General features: G+C 47.0%; 1 long non-coding RNA gene across 1 annotated transcript; it reads right to left on the bottom strand.

Moving 5' to 3' along the window:
• Positions 1 to 377: 377 nt before the first annotated feature.
• On the bottom strand, positions 378 to 5913 carry LOC123648794. Its single transcript, XR_006738783.1, has 3 exons — positions 5309 to 5913; positions 3471 to 3562; positions 378 to 2965 (listed from the first exon to the last, which is right to left on the bottom strand). It is a non-coding gene; the product is annotated as an uncharacterized LOC123648794 (long non-coding RNA).
• Positions 5914 to 6652: the final 739 nt, after the last annotated feature.

The following is a 6652-nucleotide window of genomic DNA, read 5'->3' as shown; positions in this document are numbered from 1 at the left end:
TTTTTAAGAGACAAGGTCTCACTGTGTTGCTCAGGCTGGTCCTGAACTCCTGGCCTCAAGCAACCCTCCCACCTTGGCCTCCCAAAGTGCTGGGATTATAGGTATGAGCCACCTATTATACCATTTCTTAAAATCAGTTAACCAACCCTTCCTCAAAACCCAGCTTTCAGGAAACTTGTACCTTCCAAAAGGAGCTATACAGCCAGGGGTCATTTAGCAAATGAAGGGTGGAGTCTTTGAACTGATTCACAGAGAAGGGCCACACTTTTCACCACCCACTCTTTTGCCTAAAAAGCATGCCACAGGGAGGAGCCAAGTATGACTCTTGGAGGTGGATCTCTCAGCCCCAGTCCCCCACACAGAGCCTGAGGCAAGGGTTACAGTACAGCTACTTTATTTTGAATGTGAAACCCAAGAGAGGTGAGGGTGAAGAAAAAAAGAGGAAGAAAGGCAGGAACAACGAGAGTCAAGGAGATGCAATGGTGCTGTCCTGGACACTGCTTCTTGGTGAGTGGCCAGAGACACAAGCCTCTCTGCGAGTGTGTCCCCTCAGCCCGTGGGACTTCTGCAGAAGGTTTGCCAGGATACATTGTACCTCAGGGTGCAGAAGGAATGAACCTTTCACCTCCAGCTACACCCTGCATTTCTGGGTGTCATCTGGTGTCATCTGGTCCCTCGGGAGCTACTTGTGACTGTGGCATTTTACCTAAACCCTGGAGTGGGAAGGGCCAGCTGGAGTGAGCGTGTTCAGCTGTGGGCTGTGGGTCACACAGACTCAGGGCCTCAGTTTGGGTTTCAGGGAGTCCCAGAGCTTGGCAAATGTAAAGATGCTCTTGGTGGGTGTTGGGGTGGCAGGGTGGGCAGCACCTGTGGAAATGAGGTGACCCTCAACACTCATGTCCAACACAAGGAGGTCTTAAAAAGTTTTTCCTGCTTCAAAACCTCATATTAAATTGCTTCACAGACCACCTTTTGAAATCCACTGGCCATGCCTTTTGGCTAATTGAATCCAAAGCAGGCAGAGATCTTGTGGAGTGGTTCTGCTGCTGCCTGCCTGCCTGCTGCCCCTCCGAGCCCCTCACCCATTGCTTTGCTCTTTAAATACCACGTTCCCACACTCCTCTTGCTTTGGGTCGGGAGTCACCTTTTCCCTGCCCAGCCTCTTCCTCAGCAGAGGACTGAAGTTCTCCAAGGTTACACCTGGGGCCTTAGGCTTCGAGATTGTGACCTTGAGTGATACAGAAGCCTCAGGAAAGGTGGCTCAACCTTTCAAGGCAGCAGTTGCAATGACGTTGCCCCCAGTGGGGAGTGCATCTGAGATGGGAGGAGAGCGGGGAGAACACAGCGTGGCTGGCAGTGGCCCATCCAGGTTTATGGTCTGTCTTTCCTTGTCACACACAGTTTTTATTCCTCGAGGCTTGAGTGCCACACTTGTCACTTGCAGAGACTGGCATTAGAAATCAGGCCATGGCGTGGCACGGCATCTCTGTGAAGGGCTAGTGAGATGCTTCATTGGCATATGAAGACACTGATATCTACAGCTTGCACAAAACATTACACAGGAGACAGAGCAGGGGGGTTGGGGTCCATTTAGCAATTTCTTTCAGAAAGGTGATATTTTTCCCGGGTAGAATATGCACTTTCCCACAGACCATTCTTTGCTTTGCACATGAGCACATCGAAGGGTGTGTGTGTGTGTGTGTGTGTGTGTGTGTGTGCATGTGTGTATTAGGAGTCATGAGGACAAAAAATAAGGCAGGAATAAAATCTGAAAAAATTCCTTGCATCCTCCCCACCCTCACCCCTCCACAACAACACAAAGCAAATCAATGCACTAGACCATTTCAGAGGCAGCGGATGAATAGAAATCTCCCTGCCATTGCCCTGTGCTCAGAAGAGACAGAAACCCTTCCTGCCCTTTAACTGTTCTGCCTATAAGATCCATTGTAATGCTTTTTTTTTTTTCAGGAGAAATTCACAATTAATTTGGTTTTGCTGCATCTTGTCCTATTTTTACTTAAGTGCTAACTGTTCATTCAAAAATAAAAATAAAAGATCATACAAGATGCATGCAGCTGCCTTTTATACTGAAGGATGAAAAGCTGGTTATGAAGGAGGTTAATGTTGTTATTCCAGAGAGATAACCCTGGTTGCTATGGCGAAGAGTATTCTGTCAATCATCCCGATGAAGTTGGCTCCTCTTATGAGAACAGTCTCTGTTAGAGCTGTGGTTTGAATATATTTGCCACCGAGCCTTGACTCAAATGTTTAATGTAGTGGACAGGTCTGTGTTTTATCAATTGGAATATCGTAGACTTCTAGAAAATGCAGCTGAGGAAAATTGCATGCTCTCAGAATGGCCAATCTGACCATCGGGTTAGGTATTCTTCAATCTCTGAAAAACAATGGAAGGATTTGGCAAGAATCGAGCTAACCATGATCAGCAGAAGAGAAGCTGCAAAGATCATGTTAAAATATGTAGTGTGATTTGGTTTGCAAAAGGGGAGTTCGTTTTGATGGATTTAAGTTAATTGATTGATTTTTTAAAAAAATTCAATGATTTTGATCTGTGGCGTTCACAGCTTAATGATCTGCTGTTCCTGCTGAAATTTATTCAGGCAATAATCCACAAGAAATTGGTTGTTTTCAGCAGTTTATGACTTGTTATTTAACATTTAACAGAATGGCTATTTATTTTGGAAACAACCAATTCTGAGAGGTTTATTGCTATTGTAAACCATAATCAACTGCTTGTATCATTACTAGTTTTGCAAGAGATAAAATGGGCAGCTGCAAGGGGAAAATTGTTGAGTAGCTTTACACATTTGCATTTGCGATTGTACAGGGGAGTTACTTCACCTTGAAGTTCGCCGGCGTTTACAGCAACTGTGCACGTGCCTTCAGTATGAAATTTTCGGCGTTCTGGTGAAAATCGGATCCAAATAAGATCATGCTCCCGAGGTCTCTGTAATTTTTTTTTTTCAATTACTTACATGGAAAACGAAGATAAGATGTGGATGAGCTAGGACAATGCTGTAGATTACATTTTGTTTATCCCAGTATCATAGCAGGAATTAAGTTTCGCTACTTTTGTAGAAACCCAAGTGTTTGAGTAATTTATTCCACTGAACCCTCGGAGAGCTCCTTCTGTCACCAGGGTTTCTGCTTTAGTGCCTGCTGCGTGGCTGTAAGATTCACTGCCATGGGCTGAGGCGGAGAACGTGATTAGACCTCTGAGAGGCAGCTTGGCCTGAGACCGTGGGAGCGTGGGCCCCGTGGACGGTGATTTATAAAGGACATGACGTGCGTCAAAGACACACAGATTCTCTTGGGCAAGTTTGATCTAAGATGTTTGGGATTTCCGGTGGGAACCACACAGTTCTCGAGCTGACAGGGATGTGGAGGGGCAGGTGTGAGGTTCATGGCCCCCAGTGGAGGAGTATTCTGGGCCCTGGGGCAGTGAAACCAACCTGGCCAGAGTGAGCAAATCATTGCATCCTTCCGAGCTGAGGTTCCACGGAGATAAGAATCACACCACCTCTCCTACTATGAAAAGGTTATGCTGAGAAACAAAAAGAGTGGGATAAAATAGCAAAAAGTAGATTATGAAAGGGTTAAGATAAAGTGCAATGCTTTAACTATAAACATCTTTGTTATTCTGCATGTCTACTGGTAGACTAAATCAGTGAAAACAGCTACGAAGATTTTGTTTCCATACATTTGGTATTTGAAAGTTTGTTTTGCAAGCATTGCAACATGATGTCCTCAAACAGAAGTTTTCCCAGGCAGGACCCCATATGTGGTGTGGGCTATCGGAGGGAGATGCATTTGCATCTCGGGCCTAGGGAAGGGGGATTCAGTTTGAGATGTGCAGCCTTCTCCCATGCTCTGTCCAGGACATGGTGGTGGCTGGGGGGAGGGGGCACACGCCTTATTATTACTTCCTGCACTGCAGGCCATAGTCCCCAGAGCATTGAAGATTTAAGGGACACAGAGCCAAAGTGCAACAGGCAAGGGAGAAGAAGGGGACAGAAACAGATACAACAGAAAGATGAGGACAAATACACAGAAGGAGAGAGGGAGATTGAGAGATCGAGAGATCTGGTGTGAGGCAGAAACAGCCAGTTACCAAGAGAGATGGAAACATTACACAGAGAAAGAAATACAGGAGGGGGAGAGAGAGAGAAGAGAAGAGACATCAGAATAATAGCAAATTTATCTCACACATACTACGAGAGAGAGAGAGAGAGAGAGAGAGAGAGAGAGAGAGGAAACAGAAGAGGTGGTGAGATGCAGGGAAAAAGAGTCACAGGGAGAGATGGAGGAAGGTGTGAAAATATCAAGATGAAGGCTGAAGGGTGGGGGACAGGAGGAAAAGGAAGAACAGACAAGAAGGGCAGCTCCCTGAGTCTGTGTGTGCATGTGTGCGTGTATGTGTGTGTGTGTGTGTGAGAGAGAGAGAGAGAGAGAGGAGAATGAAGGCAGCTCTTCCTGTCCTCCCAGGGAGCTGACAGAGGCCCTCATTAGTAGCTGCAGGACTTGAACAGAAAGGAGGAGAGAAGGAGACAGAAAGAAACCTGGAGAGTGTCCCTGTTTTGTGTGGATTTCCTGCAAAGGGCAAACTCATTTGCAAAGATGACAAACCTGGAATTAAAAAAAAAAAATCCCTCCAACCCCCCATGGCTTAAACCAAGAAGCATAAAAAGATCCAGGAAGGCTGGCAGCGGCTCTTGCGGGGAGCGTGCAGTGGGGACCTGGCCCAGCTGCCCTGTGGGCGGAGGGCTGGGCTGTCAGGACACAGACACCCACCCCGGGCCCAGAGCCTTCCAGCCCCCACAGGAGAGGGGAGCAACAGCCACAGCGCGGATGCCGAGTGCCCCTCCTCCATCACCACACAGAATTCTAGTGCAAAAATAACAATAATTGCTACCTCGTCCCTAGCATTTATTATGTTCCAAAAACAGCGCTGAATGTTTTCTGTGCATTATCTCATTTAGTCCTCACACAACCCAGCGAGGTAGCTGCCCCCATTTCACAGAGAAGGACCACGTCCATCTGAACATGTTCCACACCACTCTGATACGGGTGACAACAATAGTTAAGAAATTTTAAAAGAAAAGAAATTCTGATAACTCCACACATCTTTACACATGTAACCAACGTTTCAGATCATTCTACTTAAAAAACTCACACTCTGTATTTCCATTTTTTTTCATATACACAGCATCACTGAACTCATTGTCATCATTATTATACCATCTCCCTCCTTCCCTTGAATCCAGAGGAAGACGTTCAGCTTAGAAATTACCTGACTGCTCGACATCAGGTCCCTTGGGATCTGCGTTAGAGCCATGTCAACCCAGTGAATGCTTGCTGAGTACTTTGATGTGCCAAGTGCTGTGCTAGGTCCTGGGGTAAGTCCGAAGCCCCTGCTCAGCCTAGTGTGAGAGACAGAGAAAGCAAACACTCATTTGCATTAACACTCATTTGCATATATGCTCATTTGAATACACACTTGTTTGCATACCCAAGAGAGCATCTTTACTGGCCCAGAATGCAGAGCCTGGTCCAGGAGGGTGATGAGAATGATGGTGAGGACTTGATTCAAGGTTGCCTTTATTTTTGTTTCCCCCTGACACAGCCAACAACCAGCAGTACCAGGAACACAGACGAAGATGCAGGAGGGTGAACGGGGCTCCCCAGGCCTAAGCCCTTCGTCACAGGCACACCCAGGGCTTCGTGGTCCTGACAGCTGGTGTGGATTTGAGGCCACCAGAATGGTGGAGGATGGAAATGCTTCCTCACTGCCTTTGTACTCCCAGCCTCATCAGCCACCAGAACACCAGAAACGATGGATATGACCCAAAAGGCAGTAATCCTGCCACTCAGCCTGGAATTTCAAGGTTCTAGGCCAGTGCTATTCAATGGAACTTTCTGCAATGACAGGAATGTTCTATATCTGCACTGCACAAAATGGTAGCCACTAGGTGCATATGGTTGCTGAGAGCTCCTTATGTGGCCAATGTGCCTGAGAAAATGAATTTTTAATTATATTTAATTTTAACTAATTTAATTTTGTATTTAAACAGCCTTACGTGACTATTGGCCGCCATATTGGACAGCACAATTCTAGGCTACAGATTCCAGGTGGGTCAGTGGTAAGACAGTCTTGCTTTATCCAGGGCTGTGCTGTGTCAGGCCCACGAGTTTTCTATCCATGCCCCTTAGGGACGGACTCTGTGGGCAGGCCTGGCTGGTGTCTGGACATCTGTGTGCATCCTCGGTTTTCACAGCAGTTTGTCTTTTCTATGCCCTGCGTGTAGGTGGGCAGGGGCTGGGGGGAAGGAGGAGAGGAACAGCTGCTTGCACCAGGCAGGTTCTTTCTTGCACCTGGAGCCAACTCAGGCTGATTGCAGCAGAAAATGCACTCATTACAAGGATATGGACAGGCTCACAGATTCACTGAGAGAACAGAGGAATTGGGTTCCCTGTCGTCATTATAACTCTGGGGCAATGTGTCTGGTTGAAGCTACCTGGGCCATCTGCCTACCTGCTAGCTGCAAGGGAGCCTGGGGAAGCAAGTAGCTGCCACCTTCAGCCTCTGCAGTAGGAGGCAGGATCTGCCTTAGCTCAGAAAATTCCACAGAGCCAG

Source organism: Lemur catta, chromosome 13 (genome assembly GCF_020740605.2).
Source record: "Lemur catta isolate mLemCat1 chromosome 13, mLemCat1.pri, whole genome shotgun sequence".
Lineage (NCBI taxonomy): Eukaryota > Metazoa > Chordata > Mammalia > Primates > Lemuridae > Lemur > Lemur catta.
Note: the sequence above shows the minus strand (reverse complement) of the source record. Positions and strands in the feature narration are given on the sequence as shown.